Source organism: Kogia breviceps, chromosome 12, assembly GCF_026419965.1.
Source record: "Kogia breviceps isolate mKogBre1 chromosome 12, mKogBre1 haplotype 1, whole genome shotgun sequence".
In the NCBI taxonomy this organism is placed as follows: domain Eukaryota; kingdom Metazoa; phylum Chordata; class Mammalia; order Artiodactyla; family Physeteridae; genus Kogia; species Kogia breviceps.
In genome coordinates, this window is record NC_081321.1 from 95,258,658 (window position 1) to 95,276,651 (window position 17,994).

The following is a 17,994-nucleotide window of genomic DNA, read 5'->3' on the forward strand; positions in this document are numbered from 1 at the left end:
CTGCAGTATTATTTGTAACATAAAAAAATAAAAACAAGGTAAAGGTCTCAGGAGACTGGCTAAATGTTGTATACACACAATATAAATATCAAGCAGAGAAAAAAATGTTTTCTAATATAGCTGAATGATATAGTAAAATCTCATAATATTACATGAAAATAATTTATACAGAGTATATATGTGTAAAAGTAAACAAATGAATGAACAAATAAAAACTGATAGAAAATATGTTAACTGCTGCCATTAGCTATCACTGAACTGTATAATTATGAGGGAATTTTCATTTTCTTTTTTCCTGTACTTTATCTGATAATAAAACCCTTAAAGTTTTCATTCAGAAAGAAAACAAAACAAAGCAACCCCTTGGTCTAAACATCTGGGTAGAAGGTGGTGCCAATTTCTACAATAACGAATTCAGTAGGAACAGCGGTAAGATGATGAGTTTAGCTCTGAGCGTACTGAGTCTGTGGCACATCCAGTGAAGGTGTTCAACAGACAGCCAAGCATATGAGCCTGGAGCGCAGGGCAGAGACTTGGCCTGGAAAGATAACATGGAATCAACAGCATATTATGGAGGTTAAAGCCAGAGTTCTGGGGGAAACCATTCAAGGTAAAGATATAGAGTAAGAAGTTAAGGAAGCTCTAGAGCTGAACAGTGGAGAGTAATAAAATTTAAGAGGTGAGTAGAGGAAGATAGTAAAAGATCTGAGCAGAGAAGGGAGTGGCTAGAAAGACTGAGTTTTAAAAGCCAGTAAAGGGCTTCCCTGGTGGCGCAGTGGTTGAGAATCCGCCTGCCGATGCAGGGGACACGGGTTCGTGCCCCGGTCTGGGAAGATCCCACATGCCGCGGAGCGGCTGGGCCCGTGAGCCATGGCCGCTGAGCCTGCGCGTCCGGAGCCTGTGCTCCGCAACGGGAGAGGCCACAACAGTGAGGCCCGCATACCACAAAAAAAAAAAAAAAAAAAAAAAAAAAAGCCAGTAAAGAGCAGTGTCACAGATGTCAGTGGAGGAGAAGTTTCAGTCAGAGGGCGTGGTCAACCATGTCAAATGCTACAGAGAGGTCAAATAGAATAAAGAGCACCTATCTGGTCTACAACAAAAAGAGCGCTAATGACTTTGGCAATGGCAGTTTCTGAAGAGAGGTAGGGACAGAGGCCAGAATGCAGTGAAGTCTCTGGAATGTGGGAAAGTAGAGAGACAGTAACTGTAAACTACTTTTTCAGGAGCTTGACTTTAAAGGGAAGGTTAGAGAATTGTTCAAAATGGGGGGAAAAATCAGCTGATTTACATGGCAAAGAGCTGAGAGAGAAAGGCTGAAGATACACCAACACCTCTGCCTCAACAGTAACAGCTGCCTTCTACTCCACTGAGACCATCACAGCTGTCAGCACCAATTTTCTCTACTTCCTGCCCAAGATATGACAGTTTTGCTGTTTGCTGTCTGTCATCACCTTCACTGCCATTCCTCCCATCCCAGAGGAATGTTGGTCCCCATTCATGCTCAAGGCAGAGCCAATGCCTTTGGATCCCATCCTCTTGCATCTCCCAGGAACAATGCTCCATCAGTTATCCTTTCTCTTTTTCTGTCTCCAGCTTGTCCCTCTGGACTCCTTTCCCTTAACGTATAAATAAGCTGAACTTTCTGCCATCTTGGGTGAATAAGTAGACATTATAAATGGGAAAAGAACATAAGAAAACTGCTTGAGTGTCCACTATTTCCCAAAATAAAAAATGCCTGAGTTTCCATTACGTTTCCCACTACGCATGTAAAACAGAGTTCTTGCCACAAACAAGTAAACCATGCATCTATTTATTCAACAAATATTGACTGGGTGCCCACTATGAGCCAGGAGTTGAATATACACTGTGAATAAACTAAAGTTTCTGGACTCATGAAATGTACTATCAGAGAGTGGAAATACAGACAACAAACATATATACACACATGTACAAACACACACACACATACACAGGTCATAATAAGTGCTTAGAAGAAAAACAAAGCAGGATAGAGTAATGGGAGGTGCTATTTTAATAAGATAGGCAGGAAAGGCCTCCCAGAGAAAATAACATTTGTGCAGGAACTTCAGTGACAACACAAGTATCAAGGCCTGGGGGCAGTAGCATACTTGATATGTTCAAGAAAGTAAGTGTGGCTGGAAAAGAGTGAGCTGGGGAACAGAGGTAAGAAATCAGGTGATGTTGTTCTTTAAGCTAGGAAAAAAAAAAAAAGAAATCAGGTGAGAGGTGATACCAGGACCACATTGTAAAAACTATGATTTCATCATAAGCCTCATGAGAAGATATTGAAGAGTTCTGAGAGGAGTGTGACAATGTCTGATTTCAGTTTTCAAAGGCCCACTGAGTGGAGAATTCCAATTACAACACAGGGTGATGAAGTACAAACACAAAGGGCAAATGGGCAAACACAAAGAGGGACACCTAACACTGAATATGAGTGAGGACAGGCTTCTCAAAGGGAGTGATGTCTGAACAGGATACTGAAGGACAAGTAAGAGTTAGCAAGAAGGCGGCGGGGTGGGGTTTGGGGGTGGCGGGTTTCCCAGATGGAGGGTACAGATGTAGAAAAGCCAGAGGAGTTTTGAAAAGGTTTGGTATTTCTGAACCCCAGTATCAAAGAGTCAAAAAATAGTTTATAAAAATATACCACTTATAATGTCTACCCCCAAAAAAGATACCAGGGAATATACCTAATAAAATATTTGCATAACCTTTATGGAAAAAATTATAAAATCTGTGGGTATATATTAAAGACAGCCTATTTAACTGGAGAGATAAAACTAACGGACAGGAAGACCCAATATTTAAAATGTATATTCTCTCCCTTAACCTATAAATGATATATTTCAAATCAAAATCCCAGCAAGAACTTCACAGCAGCATGATTCATAAGAGCCTTAAACTAAAACAAACCAAATATCCATCGAAAGTAAAAATGGACAAATTACATTCATAAAATGGATTGGTTATATAGCAATGAAAATGAACTACTGCCACACACAATTCAACCCAAATGAATTTCAAAAACATAAAAGAGGGCTTCCCTGGTGACACAGTGGTTGAGAATACGCCTGCTGATGTAGGGGACATGGGTTCGTGCCCCCGTCCGGGAAGATCCCACATGCCGCAGAGTGGCTGGGCCCGTGAGCCATGGCCGCTGAGCCTGCGCGTCCGGAGCCTGTGCTCCGCAACGGGAGAAGCCACAACAGTGAGAGGCCCGCATACCGTCAAAAAAAAAACAACATAAAAGAAGCCACCAACAGAACACCGTACAGCATGATTCCATTTATATCAAGTTTAGAAACAAGCAAAACTAACCTACTGTGTTAAAAGTCAGGATGGTAGTTTCGTCTGATTGGGAAGAGGGAGTACTGATTGGGAAGAAGCACAAGGGGTGGTTCTGGGGTGGTTCTGGGGTGCTGGAAATATTTTATTTCTTTATTAAATAGTAATTACACACAGGTGTATTCACTTTGCTTGTAATAACAACCAGGATGCTTACAATCTGTGTTATTCTGTATCAACGCTATACTTCAATAAAATGGAAATATACTGATGTCTGTACTTTGAAATGTATCCAAAAAATAAGGTGGATTGATGGACAGGTGGGATGGATAGATCTACTATAAAGAAAATACTATAAAATGTTAATGGTAGAATCTGAGTGGTGGATATAAAGGTATACGGTGTAAAACTCTCTACTTCATCATATGTTGGAATTTTTTCATAATAAAATGTTGGATGAGAAAACCCCAATAGGTTTTCTTGTAGAACTTCACAAGCTCATTCTAAAATTATGGAAAAATAAAAGGGCAAGATTAGCCAAAACAACTTTGAAGAAGAAAAAGGCAAGGAGAGACCTGTCCTAACAGATGGCAACAGTAACTAAAATGATGTAAAGACACAGAGATAGAGAGATCAGTGAAACAGAACAGAGAGCACAAAAACTAACTCCTGTACACAGAGAAAAAGAACAAAGCTGGCATTAAAGATCACTAAGGAAGGGAATTCCCTGATGGTCCAGCAGTTAGGACTCCAAGCTTCCACTGCATGGGGCATGGGTTTGATCCCTGGTCAGGAAACTAAGACCCTACATGCCACGTGGCATGGCCAGAAAAAAAAGACCACTAGGGAAAAGAAGAACTATTCAAGAAATGGTGATTCATAGATTAGATTAGAAGAAATTATAGAATACCTTTAATAACTCACAGGGAAAATAAATATTGAACAATAAACACAAGGTGCTGAAAAACACATACAATATAGTTCTCCCTCTTCAATTAATATATGTATTACATAAATGTGTCTATGGGTTTACAAAATGAGAAATATTACATAGGGAGAAGCAAAGAAATAGGAAAAAAAACCAGAAACCAATTACGATAACCCAGGCAGGAAATGCTGGGCTTACAATGACCACCTAAACTTATCATTTCTCTATTTTCTAAGAAATATTAAGATTATAAGAAACTTTCAAGAGACATAAAATAAAGGATCTATGACATTAGAAACATGAAGACCTTGGTTCAAATCAGGCAATTCAATAATTCCATATCTACTCACCATTCTTCCGCTCACTAAGTGGAGGCAAATTGGGATTCCTGCCAGGATGGAGGCCTAGGGTCAGCTCGGGCTGCAAGGAGAGCTCCTGCAGTTCATTGGCAACAGCTTCGCTTTGGGGGCTGGGTGCCGCGGACAGGGACACCAGCACTGGTTCATCATCATTTTCGCCAGCCCCTCCTCCGTCCAGCCCATTCACAGCAATGACGGAAGGGGGCAGGCACACTACACTGGAGAAATCCACCTTGGCTTTCGTGATGGCAACCTGGAAATGGAAGGAGAAATAAAAAGTTTAGTTATGGAAAAAAGACTATTCCACTGAGTACATGCTGAATACTAATTATTATAAACTATAGTACTGGTGAGCTACCACCAGTATTCTTAAAAGCTTTTTGTAAAGTAAACTAGCATCATTATTAAATTTTTACTACGCTCAAAGAGTGCATGAGATTTCAAGTCCGATAAGTGTCCTCAACTATATCACTCAGGAGGATAATGTACGACTGAAATAAAACCAACACACACACACACACACACACACACACACACACACACACACACGTCTACTGGGATAAAAGGAAATAGTGGTCAAGGAGAAATAGCTATGAGATAAATGTTACCTTCCAACTACTAAGGAAAAATATCTTGTGAAATAATATTTAATGAGTACAAGGTATTAAAGTATCATATTGTACCAACATAATCCAGGGGAGAAAATTTCTTTAAGAAAACAATCCGGGGCTTCCCTGGTGGCGCAGTGGTTGAGAATCCGCCTGCCGATGCAGGAGACACGGGTTCGTGCCCTGGTCCGGGAAGATCCCACATGCCGCGGAGCAACTAAGCCCGTGAGCCATGGCCGCTAGGCCTGCGCGTCCGGAGCCTGTGCTCCGCAACGGGAGAGGCCACAACAGTGAGAGGCCCGCATACCGCAAAAAAAAAAAAAAAAAAAAAAAAAAAAAAAAAATCCCCAAGCCACTAGATTCCACAAAGAAATATAAACAGAGATGTCTGCTTGATAATGGATATTAGCTTAATTAAAAAAAAATTTTATACACTTTTTAAAGGTTACTTGCCATTTAAATATTGGCTATATTCCCCATTTTGTACAACACATCCTTGATCCTATCTTACACCCAATAGTTTGTACCTCCCACTCCTCTTCCATCCATATTGCCCCCCCAACACTGGTAACCACTAGCTCGTTCCCTGTGAGTCTGCTTCTTTTTTGTTATATTCACTATTTTTTAGATTCCACATGTAAGTGATATCGTACAGTATTTGTCTTTCTGTCTTACTTCACTTAGCATAATGCCCTCCAAGTCCATCCATGTTGCTGCAAATGGCAAAATTTCATTCTTTTTTATGGCTGAGTAGTATTCCATTGTGTATATACACCATGTCTTCTTTATCCACTCATCTGTTGATGGGCACTTAGGTTGTTTCCATACCTTGCCAATTGTAAATAATGCCGTTATGAACACTGGGGTGGCATGTACCTTTTCAAATTAGTGTTTTCTTTTTTTAGCTCAAATATTTTAACCCAACTGAATATTTAATCACATGACCCAGGAATGGAATACTAAAAACAAAACACATGGCAACCCGAGAAAGAACAAGATCTTTAAAAGTGAAAAAGAATACAAATAATTTGCAAGTCTTTTTAACAACAAGGGAATTAATGGTTAAGGGAATTAAGACTATATTCATCCACCAAATGCTGTGGAATTATTAAGAATAATTTTTACAAATTAAAAAGTGGATACTTTATCTAAAATTAAGTTTACAAAAAGATATAAAAACACACACTCATATAAAAATATTATACACGGAAAAAAAGACCATAAGGAAATTTACCAAAACAAAAAATGGGTTTTGTTTGTTTGGACTATGAAAATTTTTACTTTCTTTAGTTTCCAAATGTTCTCTAAAACACACATATTGCTTTTATAATGAAAAAGCTATAATTCTTAATCTAAAAAGGAGACCTAGGAGTTCCCTGCAGACTTCAGTGAGGACTTTAATGTGCTTCAGATTAAGAAACCAACAAAATATTGGAAAGCCATGAAATGAAGAAAGGCACTGAAAACTAAAAGGACCATCACATTCTACCTTCATGTAAGGCTATAATGTGCCCAAACCTGACTGTAGTTCTGGTTGCTCTTCATAAAATATAAAATGGAATGGAAAAGATCAGATAAGACCAATTAAGAAGGGCAGGGGTTGGGGGGAGGGCCTTCCCTGGTGGCGCACTGGTTGAGAGTCTGCCTGCCGATGCAGGGGACACGGGTTCGTGCCCCGGTCCGGGAAGATCCCACGTGCCGCGGAGCGGCTGGGCCCGTGAGCCATGGCCGCTGAGCCTGCGCGTCTGGAGCCTGTGCTCTGCAAGGGGAGAGGCCACAGCAGTGAGAGGCCTGTGTACCGCAAAAAAAAAAAAAAAAAAAAAAAAAAAAAAGACAACCCTCAGAATGGGAGAAAATATTTGCAAATGAAGCAACCGACAAAGGATTAATCTCCAAAATTTACAAGCAGCTCATGCAGCTCAGTAAGAAAAAAACAAACAACCCAATCCAAAAATGGGCAGAAGACCTAAATAGACATTTCTCCAAAGAAGATATACAGATTGCCAACAAACACATGAAAGAATGCTCAACATCATTAATCATTCGAGAAATGCAAATCAAAACTACAATGAGCTATCATCTCACACCGGTCAGAATGGCCATCATCAAAAAATCTAGAAACAATAAATGCTGGAGAGGGTGTGGAGAAAAGGGAACACTCTTGCACTGTTGGTGGGAATGTAAATTGATACAGCCACTATGGAGAACAGTATGGAGGTTCCTTAAAAAACTACAAATAGAACTACCATACGACCCAGCAATCCCACTACTGGGCATATACCCTGAGAAAACCATAATTCAAAAAGATACATGTACCACAATGCTCATTGCAGCACTATTTACAATAGCCAGGACTTGGAGCCAACCTAAATGTCCATCCACAGATGAATGGATAAATAAGATGTGGCACATATATACAATGGAATATTACTCAGCCATAAAAAGAAACGAAATTGAGTTATTTGTAGTGAGGTGGATGGAGCTGGAGTCTGTCATACAGAGTGAAGTAAGTCAGAAAGAGAAAAACAAATACTGTATGCTAACACATATATGGAATCTAAGGGGAAAAAATGTCATGAAGAACCTAGGGGTAGGACGGGAATAAAACACAGACCTACTAGAGCATGGCCTTGAGGATATGGGGAGGGGGAATGGTAAGATGTGACAAAGTGAGAGAGTGGCATGGACATATATATACTACCAAACGTAGGGTGGATAGCTAGTGGGAAGCAGCCGTGTGGCACAGGGAGATCAGCTAGGTGGTTTGTGACCACCTAGAGGGGTGGAATAGGGAGGGTGGGAGGGAGGGAGATGCAAGAGGGAAGAGATATGGGAACATATGTATATGTATAACTGATTCACTTTGTTGTAAAGCAGAAACTAACACACCATTGTAAAGCAATTATACTCTAATAAAGATGTTAAAAAAAGTGATCTTTTTCAGAACTCATATATTTTTAATAGATTAAAGAAAGGAATATTAAATTCTGTAGTGACTTGGCCCATGACTGTGCCTGCCACTGCCTGGAATGAAAGAAAAAGCAATTTGAAAAACTGTTTTACTGAGTGTTCCATTCAGAACTTATTTTAGTAGCTTAGTAACTGATTAAGTTCCATATTTATAGGATCATTAAGGGCTTGAAGAGGTCATTTTAAAATTTTACATACCTATATAGTTTACCAAACATTTTTACTGGGCAAATTATATGCTACAGTATTTAATTTAAAGATTTCAAAAGTTTCAGGATACAGCCTTTCAAAATGCTAACATTAAACGGTATTAAAATAAAATTCTTCCATAAAAAATTGTAACGGGGGCTTCCCTGGTGGCGCAGTGGTTGAGAGTCCGCCTGCCGATGCAGGGGACACGGGTTCGTGCCCCGGTCCGGGAAGATCCCACGTGCCGTGGAGCGGCTGGGCCCATGAGCCATAGCCGCTTGAGCCAGCGCATCCGGAGCCTGTGCTCCGCAACGGGAGAGGCCACAGCAGTCAGAGGCCCGCGTACCTCAAAAAAAACCAAAAAAACAAAAAACAAAAATTGTCAGGGGCAGGAGGAACAGATGAAACAAGAGACAGAACACGGGTAACTGCTGAAGCTGAATACTGGGTGTGTGGAGATTCATTATACGATTGTTCTCTCTATATTGGTGTATGTTTGCTAACATTCTTATAGTTTTTGAAACAAAATTTTTTTTAAATAAGATTCTTCCATAGGACAAAGTGAAGACTTGGTGAGACATAAAGTAAGGTTTCCTTAATCTTGACCTTAGAAAATAAGCCAAACAAAAGTCAAGTATAAGCACTAACAAAAGAAAAGAGAGAATATTTAGCATGAAATATATACACTAGGAAGATTTATTTCTCTAGCAAACATACGACTTTCTACTCATTTTTAAATAGCCCACAGGAGAAAGTCCTAGTAAACTCTGACCATCTAGAGCCAAGATCCAAAAATGAGGAATCCTCATCGTGAATTAATTAAGTCTCCTCTACCAGTTCCTGAATATGCCTAAAATTTTATTTACTGTAAAACTTGCATGAAAAAGAAAAGCTGAAAGAGTAATAGTCGTCTCAGATTATACATATATTATTTAGAAAAGTTAAAGAGTTATGTCTCAAAATACTTTCTGAAATGTCTAAAGGAAAGATAATTAAAATGACCAAAAGAAAAAAATCTGCATCATGTTTTAGTGTTGTAAATTTATAATTCTACTGAGTCCAAAATCAAACTTTCTTTTTCATCACAGGATCACCAACTCCAATTTTTTGGCTGCTGATTCACACAGCATCAGTAGCAGCCAGAACAAAAACAACATGGGGGCAGGGTCATCTCCCACAGCCCATCTGTTTCCCTCTCTTGCTGGCCTGATTCCCCCTCATCTTTTCTTCACCCCACCCCCTTTTTGGGCTGCATGCCTTCTGCTGGTGCCGAGCGGCACATGTAACTAGACGCAATAGCACAAAATGTGTTAGAGAAATGGAAGAGCTCAGGCAGACAGCTGATAACTCTAAAAAAGTACATACTAACATGATTTTTTATTATGACCCATGACAAAGAGTTTCATACAACCAAATGATATTACTCTTCTGAAAAAACTTTCTCTGTATAAAAAGTGGTTTTTTAATCAATTAATGAATCTTTTTTAACTGTACAGATTTTTACTCACATTTCCCTTGATTTATCTTCAACAGATAAACCAAAATCTTTAAAACTCTTACTGTCTAAGCAGATATGTATATATGTAATTTGACACAAAGGAATTTGAGAACAAGTATTTTCTGAGAGCTAACTATGTACTAGGTACTGCCCCAGATCCTACAGTGAAAGGTGAGGAAAACATCTAGCCTTGGCTAGCTAGCTGCCCTTATCTCTGTTACTACCATCCCCATTATCTTCAGGTGTCTTAAAAACTACTCAGGCTACTACAGATGGCAAAGAAAAGGCCTTTCTGCTCCCTCTTCATCTTAGAAGTCATCCAAAACCAAGGAGTACAAGAAACAGGAAAATATAAAATCTAACTCAAAACAACAGAAAGCACATGAAGAGTGGCATGGCAGATTAAAGATGTCTGCAAATTCCCTGACACTTCTCCCTCCCACTGGTAAGTGAGGTCTATTTCCCCTCCTCTTGAATCTGAGCTGGGCTGTGATTGCCTTAACAATGCAGTACAGTGAAAATGATGCTATGCCAGTTCCAGGTCTAGACTTTAAGGAGACTGGCAGCGTTTACCTTCATCTCTGGGAGCACTGTACTCCCAGAAGTCCAACTGCTCTGATGGAGAGACCATAAGAAGAGGTCTCAAGACGACACTGAAGACAAAAGGGATCTAGCTAAGACTAGCCTTCCAGACATCCCCAGCAAGGTGTCAGGCCTGTATACTCCTGGACACCCACCAGGCACGCCCAGTCACTTGCTGAATGCCACCATGTGGACCCAAGTTAACAAACACCACGTGGGGCAGAAGAACCCCCAAGCTAAGCCCCACCCAAATCCCTGACCCCCAACACTGTGAGCTACAATAAATGACCTCAGATTTCTTAACATCAACATGGAAACTGACATAATAGAGTATCCTTTCAAATTCTCAGGAAAAAACTTATTTTCAAATTGGAGTTGCTTATATAGACTATCAATCAAGTAGGAAGGCATTCCACATAACAAAAATCTTACCTCCCAAGTAATTTTTTTCAGAAAGTTCCATGGAGCTACAGCTTTTGCTCACTTCAGGTTTTCGGCTCCTCCTGATCATTCTACAGGGAATCAGTCATCCAAGTTTTTCCTCTTATCCCAACAAAACAGATAAAAGGTAACAATATAGTACTGCCTCTTCAATATCAACAGTACAAGGCCCTTCAGAGTACCTGCTTCATTTCTCACACTCCCCTTTAAGCACCCACTGCTCCCACCATATGTTGCTTTCTACTTGTGACAGCCTAGAACTGACTCTTCTTCCCCAACCTACCCCCTTCTCCCTATTATCCAACCCCTTCCAAAAGGCTGTTTCCATAAGAACCCAGGCTTGCTTCTCACTGCTTACTTTTACTAGTATTAAAATGGATTGATCCTCCACTAGGCAGTTAAGTTCACTGAGGAAAGGAATTCCATTTTACTGTCTTTTTGACTCAAGTGCCTAGATATCATACTTGACGCAGAACAAGAACTCAATAACATTTGTTCATTTACTGACTATATTAATCTCATGGCAACCGCATGACATACACAATCAAAGCCAGCAGTGATATAGAAAAAAGAAGAGGGGAAAAGGTTCTGTCACAGGTAGGTATGTATGTTTAAATAGAAATACACAGAAGATCAGAAAAGGCTTCCTAAGAGAGGTAATATTAATGTTTGGGGAGAGTCATAAAAAACAGATAGTATTACAAAACAGAAACAGGCTCACAGACACAGAGAACAGACTTGTGGTTGCCAAGGGGAAGGGGGTGTGGGGGAGGGAAGTGTCGGGAACTTGCGTTTAGCAGATGCAAACTATTAGATACAGGATGGATAAACAAGGTCCTACTGTAGAGCACAGGGAACTATAGTCGATAACCTGTGATAACCATAATGGCAAAGAATATGAAAAAGGATATACATAACCGAGTCACTCTGCTGTACAGGAGAAATTAACACAACATTGTAAATCAACTATATGTCAATAAAATTTTTTAATAGGTAGTATTGACAAGATTCACTTATTTCTCATTCATTCTTTCGATAAATATCTACTGAGTAACTACTACATGCCAGGTACTGTTCTGGGTGCTACAGGATACTACAGTGAATAAAACAAAGTTCCTGCCCTCAGGGAGCTTATATTCTTCCAGAAGACAGAACAGCTCGAACAAAAACATGGATGTGAGAAAGTGTAGAGTATGTTCTAAAAGGGCAATCAAGTACAAGTTATATGAGATATGACTGGAACAGCATATTTCAGCTGAGTTTCACTCTAAGAAGTAGGGAACATTAACACAACATTGTAAATCAACTATAGTCCAACATAAAATAAAATTTTTTTTAAAAGGAAGTAGGGAATAACATGGTCAAACCATGTTTTAGAGAATTAATCTGGCAGTGCAATAAATACTGGATTGGAAAAAAGGAATATGAGGTTGGGAAAAAAGTTACGAAGCTACTTTCACTAGGCAAAGTATAATTTACTGAGATCCTGAATTGGGGTAGCAAATGTAGAAAGATGGGAAGTGTCACACACACCATGGAGTCATACCTGGCACAGAGCAGAAACTCTAATCTTTGCTGAGTTCATGCTGAATGAATGAGACAGAATTTATAAGTGATAGGACATGTTTGTGTTTGGTTGTGGGGCTGAAGAAAGGGAGGTGTCAAGATGACTCCATGGTTTTAAGCCAGAGTGACTGCCAGAATGGTGATTCTACTAAAAGAAGCAGGCAAGAAAGGAGGAGGACATTTATCTGAGAGGATGATCAATCTGATTCTCGGTACTGGGTGCAGGAGCCAAAGCTGAATAATAGAAACATCATTTGAGTTTCCATCATATACATGAGAAGGAAAACATGGACATGAAAGAAGGAGGATAGAAACAAAAAGGAACAGAAGAATAGGAAGAAAACAGAAAACAAAAAGCGTAGTGATAGTATTAATAAGAGGAAAAGGCGGAGGTATCGATATAAGGGAATGAGAAATTGCTATCACACCTGACTCTATTGATAACTCAGGAATTCCTAGTCTCAGATTGCCTACTTTGGTTTTACAGCATCCCTCTGACTCCTAAAATTATCATATACAGCCGAGTATCTAATTACATATCGGTACTTTCTACTCACACTATTTTAGAAGAAGCTCAATAAAGCTGTAACTTTATAATGCTGAGGGGCAACCAGCTGTCCCTAAACTTAAAGACACAAGTAAGCTCAAGGGCTTATATAAAAGGTCATGAACTTACCAGCTGGAAGCAGGAGAAATAAATAAAAACATTTAAAATAAAGAAAAGTAAGATATGTATTTTATCTGCAGGCTCAACTCCTTTTCTTTGTATTACCTCTCCACACCACCCTCTGCAAGCCCCTGCCAGATACCCATAGCTTAGAACATAACTTAATGGTGTTGGGTACACATGGGAACACCTTTAACTGAGTGACACAAACTGCTTTTCAGTCTTAATGTCACCTAAGAAGACCTTCTGGGGTGGATCTGGCTTCCATTAATTCACTCAACAAATATATATTGAGCAGGCACTGTTCTAGCCACTGGAAATGCAAGAGACAGAAAATATTCCTGCTTTCATGGAGCTTACGTTATAGTGAGAGAGACACAAAAATAAAAGTAAAAAAATACGAGCTTACGTTATAGTGAGAGACACAAAAATAAAAGTAAATAAATACACAATAAAATAATTTCAGGTAACTATAAGTATTATGGGGGGTGGGGGAAGGTTAATTTAAATGTTTAATTTAAATGTTCAAAAAAGGTCTCATTGAGGAGGTGATTTCTGAGCTGAGACTTCTATAACAGCCGACACTTAATGGGCACTCACTCTGTGTGAGGCACTGCACGTGTGTGTATTCAACCTTCACAACACTAACAGGTATTTACTTATACAATTTTTTACAGGTGAGGAAACGAAGGCACTGAGAGGTTAAATAACTGGAACACAGAGAATCAGCTTTCAGAGCCCATGTCTCTAACCACTACACAATCTGATGCTACCAGAATTTGACAAGCAGCAGCCAGCCATGCAGAGGAAACAGCATGTACAAGTTCAAAGACCATGAGGTGGGAATGAGCTTGACCTCTCCAAGGAACTGAAAGACCCGCCTGGGCAGGGAGCAGAACAGGAGGGGAGAAATACATTTTAGGAAAAACTGAATGCCCCTGGGAGGTTTTAAGCAATGGAGTGATATGATCTGACACATATTGTTAAAGATCACTTTGGCAGCTGTGTAGAGACTAGACTGTAGGGGAAATTGTTCACCTTAGCCTGCTGCCTGACTTCTGAGTTTGGTATAATTTACCATTCTGCCTGGCCCCCTAGTAACAATTACAATAATGTTGTTTTGGGGAAAAGTTATGTGACCTATATCAATATCTTAAATCACTGAGTTTGGTGATATGACCCTGGGCAAGTCACTCTGAATAAAAACTGTTACTCTTTGTCCTATTACCTTAAAGGGTCCTATGAGAAGGTATCCTGAAAAGTACAGAGAGTTTAACTACAAGGTAGCATTCTGTTGCAAACACTTAGGAGAAATTTGACAATTTGCCTTAACCCCTATCTCCAATTCCCTGCTCCCCAAGAAAAGGCTGCTTAAGATTCAAAGCACTATTTTGGCAAGATGACTTCATTACATTCCTTAAACTATATTCAGGCCCACAAACACTACAGATATGCTTTCCTTATGATTCCTGATCCCTTTGCTGTGGTGTTCAAATATGTTCCAATTTTTAACTGTGGAATTCTATGTCTTTTAGAAATTCTTCTCTTGGGACTTCCCTGGTGGCGCACTGGTTAAGAATCCACCTGTCAATGCAGGGGACATGGGTTCAATCCCTGACCCGGGAAGATCCCACATGCCATGGAGCAACTAAGCCCGTGAGCCACAACTACTGAGCACCCACACCACAACTACTGAAGCCCATGCACCCTAGAACCCTTGCTCCACAAGAGAAGCCACTGCAATAAGACCGCACACTGCAATGAAGAGTAGCCCCTGCTTGCCGCAACTAGAGAAAGCCCGCGTAGCAACAAAGACCCAACGCAGCCAATAAATAAATTAATTAATTTTTTAAAAAGAAAGAAATTTCTTCTCTGAGAGAAAGAATGACAGATGTTTAGCAGTCCACATGCTATGTATAAAAGACCTGAATAAATTTAAATATGATCAACATATTCGTGTATTCACCTACAAAATTACATAATCCATCATAAGACCATTTTCAAGTTAGGAATTCTTCTGTCGTTTCCACTCTGACACTAAAACCTTACACTCCAATAAGCCAGGACAACCTGAAATGTTGCCAGGCCACAGTACAGAAAATGTGCCCTAGTGATGCTGTTCAGGTATGAATAATATGAAAAAGACTAGTTATTTTTGAACATACTACCTTTGGAATGAAAAACTTGTTGAGACAAAACTCACCTAGCATGAAGACAGGCAGCAGCTGGGGGAAAGGGAAGGCGTTTACAGTATTGTGCTTTGTTTCCACAGTACAATGGAGTGTTTGAAGAGAAGCACTATTTTCCAGTGCCAGAGCCTCACATCCTTAGGTTTCCCAATGAGCTCTCTCCCCATATCTTAAGAATATGTTCCCTCTTTATAAAAGGAGTCATGAATATTTTCCTAAATTCTTGATCAAATATTTTAAAACACTGAGAATGAAATATTTTGCCATAAAAAGAAGAAAAAAAATCCAGAAACGGTCACAATTTTGTAGGAATACAGCAAATGCAAATATTGGGTTGGCCCAAAAGTTCATTTGGGTTTTGCTGCTACAGAAAAAGTACATTGAAGACTAGAGTCTTCAATATGGGTCAAGGAGAAGAGGCTAGGCTACGGCTCCTAGTCACCTACTGGTGCTACAGTGAGGAACCCTAAGGACAACAATCTATGACAGCACTGCAGCATTTGAGATGAAACACCACCAGCATTCTCATCAATTATCCTGCTGACTACACTTTAACTATAAAAGCTAACTTATTGATTAAATGAATCTATTCTGACAAGATTAGTTACCATACAAAAGCACTTGCTCTTCACATTACCTTCACAGTAAACAGTGCAGAGTTTGTGTGTAAAAATGCATTTTCAGGGCTTCCCTGGTGGCGCAGTGGTTGAGAGTCCGCCTGCCGATGCAGAGGATACGGGTTCGTGCCCCGATTCGGGAAGATCCCACATGCTGCGGAGCGGCTAGGCCCGTGAGCCATGGCCACTGAGCCTGCGCGTCCGGAGCCTGTGCTCCGCAACGGGAGAGGCCACAACAGTGACAGGCCCGCGTATAGCAAAAAAAAAAAAGCATTTTCAGTTGCTCATGGTCATTAAAAGCTTCAATCAAGGGAGAACCTCTGGAAACATAATAAATCTCAACTTAAATAAAAACAGTTCCTAAGTCATGTTCCATTACTCTTCCCTTCTGACAGCCTCTTGCTTCAAATAGTATTACTCTCAGCCAAGTAATACTTCTAAAAAAAGGTGCTGAGAAGTTCTGATGGAATAAAATGTAACAGACATCAGTAAATATGATTTTAACTTCAGTACAATTATATTTAAAGCTTTGAAATAAAGAGGGAAGAGAGAGTACAGGCAAAGGAATCCACTTTCCAAACAAATATAAAATACAGCAAAAGTGTTCTCCAAAGCACTGCAGGAATCTCCACTTTACAGCTACATCTAAGAGCAGTTACTGTAGAATCTATAAAATGCTAAGACACAGCAGCAGTCAGCACAGCGCATTTTGTAGGCCTCTGTGCAGGCGATAAGCATGATGTGTATAGCAAAAAAAAAAAAAAAAAAAAAGAAAGAAAAGGTAAGTGCACACCAGCATGGAAATATTCTAACGTCTTGGTGGCATATCTTAAAATGGAAAGGTTCTAAATCAATGAAGGAGAAAGGAAGCACACTCGTGATCTGTATCTAAAAGAAAAGAAAGCATCCGAACGTAGTAACTGGGAAGTTTTAGATGATATGAAAGAGAGAATATAACAGAAAGAGAATTAGGAGTGTTTTTAAATACCAGAGATGACCAATAAGCAGAAAGCAAAAGAACCTCACCTGGATCACTATGGGAAGCACTGGAGGTTTTGCCCAATATCCGTTTCTCTTTCTTCCTTAGTAATAGAACACCAGAACTCTAGCTAAGTGCATGCCACAATGCAGATTGCATTTCCCAGCCTCTCCTGTAGCCAGATGGGGCCATGAGTTCGAGACAATGGGACATGAATACAACCATACCTCGAAGCTATTGCAGGTTGGATTCCAGACCACTGCAATAAAGCGAATATCACAATAAAGCGAGTCACACGAATTTTTTGGTTTCCCAGTGGACACAAGTTACAAAAATAGAAGCTGGTTCCTTGACACTGTGGAGCACCACACCAGCCCTGGGTTACCTATCTCTGGACTTCTTTTATGTAAGAAGAAAGTAAACTTTTATCATGTTTAAAACCACTGTTATTTTACTTTTTTGGAATCACAAATGGTTGAACATAATCCTAATACAGAATTTGGTGCCAGGAACAGAATGCTTCATGAGAAAGATTATAACGTTTCTGGTGAGCCTTCAGATACTGAAGATGGCAAAACATCTCATTAAAGCACTGCCTGGGGACTTGCCTGGTGGTACAGTGGATAAGACTCCACACTCCCAATGCAGGGGGCCTGGGTTCGATCCCTGGTCAGGGAACTAGATCCCACGTGCATGCCGAAACTAAGAGTTCGCATGCCGCAACCAAGGAGCCCACGTGCTGCAACTAAGGAGCTGGCGAGCTGCAACTAAGGAGCCCATAAGCCACAACTAAGGAGACTGCGAGCCACAACTAAGGAGCCCACGAGCCAAAACTAAGGAGCCCACCTGCTACAACTAAGACCCAGTGCAACCAAATAAATAAATAAATATTTTTTTAAAAAAAAAAAAGCATTGCCTGATTATATTGGAATGTTATAGCTTTAAGGGAAATAGTAGGGAAGATTCAGAATGTTGTATGTGTTGGCTGCTTCTTGCAAGTTTCAACAAAATTATATCAGAGAGGTAAAACTCAGACTAGAGCTAGTCAGTCAACAAGAAAAGATAAAAAGGAACATATCCTTGCTAAGGAAGGTG

General features: G+C 39.9%; 1 protein-coding gene across 2 annotated transcripts in view; it reads right to left on the reverse strand.

The window, feature by feature from the left end:
- Positions 1–17,994, reverse strand: part of MRTFA (myocardin related transcription factor A) — a 202,588-nt gene that overhangs the window by 120,319 nt on the left and 64,275 nt on the right. For both annotated transcript variants that reach the window (XM_067010255.1, XM_067010253.1), the window contains exon 2: positions 4,585–4,846. The gene's annotated coding sequence lies outside the window, so the exon portion shown is untranslated. The remainder of the gene's footprint in view (positions 1–4,584; positions 4,847–17,994) is intronic.